Source organism: Pundamilia nyererei, unplaced genomic scaffold, assembly GCF_000239375.1.
Source record: "Pundamilia nyererei isolate P.nyererei 1_Seehausen unplaced genomic scaffold, PunNye1.0 scaffold00247, whole genome shotgun sequence".
NCBI lineage: Eukaryota > Metazoa > Chordata > Actinopteri > Cichliformes > Cichlidae > Pundamilia > Pundamilia nyererei.
This window is the reverse complement of record NW_005187648.1, coordinates 775,679-778,006: the sequence shown is the minus strand read 5'-3', so window position 1 is coordinate 778,006 and position 2,328 is coordinate 775,679.

Below are 2,328 nucleotides of genomic sequence, written 5' to 3'. Positions count from 1 at the left end.
ATCACAGTCCTGCTGCAGTTACAGCAGTGCAAGCAAATCCACCCCGGGCTCATCCAGCATGGAAACAATCGGAACAAATTAAACTGTACATGAGTGTGGAGAGACGCGGCCGTGTTTACACAGTTTACCCCAAGGGCTCGCTTTAATGAGATTCTGCTGCAGACTGAGATCCTACAAAGGAAACGAGCCACAGAAAAGGAAGAGATTTTCTAGAAGAAAATGAAAAGGAGAAAAAAAACAAAGAGCCGCTGTCACATGTCAGCTGTGTGCTCTCACTTCTTTTAACCTTTGTTTACTCAGGGATTAAACTCTGAGCACGCACAGCTATTTTTATTTTTCCACGTTGTACTGTTAATCCACTTTAAGCTGCCAACTGCTGCCAGGAACATTTTATTTAAACCTTATTTAAATCTTAACAGGCAGGATGTGAGTACCTAATGCATGTTAATATATGCATTTACAACAGATTTCAGAAATGAGGGCAACACTACTCACTGTTGATAAAGGTGTGCACAGTGGGATTCAACACAGTATGAATTTAAATATAAATTTCATTACAAATGACAATATCAGCTTCATACTTTGCGTAATCTCTAAACTGTTTGTCTACATAAATAAAAGGGTTGGAGGAAAGTCAGTCTCATTCAGTCTGCTGCAGCATGAATCCTTGTCTGCAGGGATACTTTGTCTTGATCGTAACTTTGTATTGTATTTGTATATATATATATAACATTTTAATATTCTCATCCTGATTGACAAACATTATTTTCACTTGTGAGAACTTGCTGTGAGACACTCCTTGACCTCTGAGAGCACCGTGAGGCAGCTTCTTTGGCTGATTGGAGTCTTTGTTTTAATTAAAGAAATTCTGTATTTCTAATGACCATGCTTTCTCAATGAACACATCATGATGCATTTTTCTGATCCTGATCAGCTGTATGCAATAATAGTACAATAGTACTCTTCGTAATATCCACCCTTTGCTTTGATTATTGCTTTGCACACTCTTGGCTTTCTCTCCATGAGCTCGTCTTCTGAAATGGTTTCCAACAGTGCTAAAGGAGTTCACAGAGATGCTGAGCACTTGTTGGCCCTTTTGCCTTCACTCTGCGCTCCATCTCATCCAAAACCATCTCCATTGGGTTTAGGTCAGGTGACGGGACTCAGTCACTTCTGGGGAGCTCTGGGTTTGGGGTTTCCCTGCTTTTGCAGCTCTTTGAATCTTTGAATTTTCTGCAAGTGCATTTTTCTCTCAGTGATGCTGTTCCTCTACCTCAGGGCAGAGTCTGATGCCCAGGTGTTGACAGCCAATCCCATTGCATTAGTTAGCCTCTTCTCTCCTGAAGCCGCTCTGGTGATGACCGGTTGTGACTTACAGTCCACATTTCTGCTGTGTAGCTTTTCCTCTGCCAACAAATTGCTACGGGACATCTCAAGTGTTCAGCTTTGGAGATCTCCAACACACTTATTGAGATTCACAGGTGAGTTTGACAGCAAGGCTATAAACACCTCCAGCTCTCCCAACTGGTAATCCAATCTGACTAAAGTGTTCTCCCAGTTATGTGGTGTGACAACAAAACCAACTCTGACGGGCAAAATTTCTTATAGGTCGATGAGACTGTAAACGTGTTACCAGGGAGAACTTGTGATGGTAGTGAGATTTGGAAGCCATGACAGTTTTAGTTCAATGTAAGAAAAACAAACCAAAATAAAACATGTGCCTCAGGTCACTTTTTCTGCAAGGCCACCATATTTAATCAAGTGTCTACACCAAAAAGTCTTTTAAGGGTGAAGAGAGGTCTTCACTGACTCCTGTACCGGAACTCAGTGTGCATACATCAACATTAAAAAAGGGAGACCTAATCTGAGTGGGGGCTAAGCACAGACATGCCAGACCCAAACACATGAGGTCAGCCCTAAGTGAAATTTCTGACATGTCCAGTTTTCTCCTTTGGTGAAGGATCCTGCACATCTCTGATCATTTGTGACAAAAGGACAAGAGTGAAAAAGAAGGTTTACAAGACGGTAGTGTCAAGATTATGATGTATGATGATTCCGACCCGCATGTATTTGCATACATTATAATGCTGACCAATGACTGGAGATAACACGCGGCTGCGGTCACGGACAAACTTGCATGTGTCTGTTCGGGAATGGCAACTGGCTCTGGGCTGTGCAGGGCTCTCTCTTCCGGAAGATGATTGAATAAAGAATTATAAATGTTTTGACCACTCCTGAGTCGGGTTTTCTCGGTTCTATCATGGGGATCAAAGAATCGGGTTTAATACTAGCTAAGATGAGCACTCGGCTGTCGGGGAAACTTGTTTT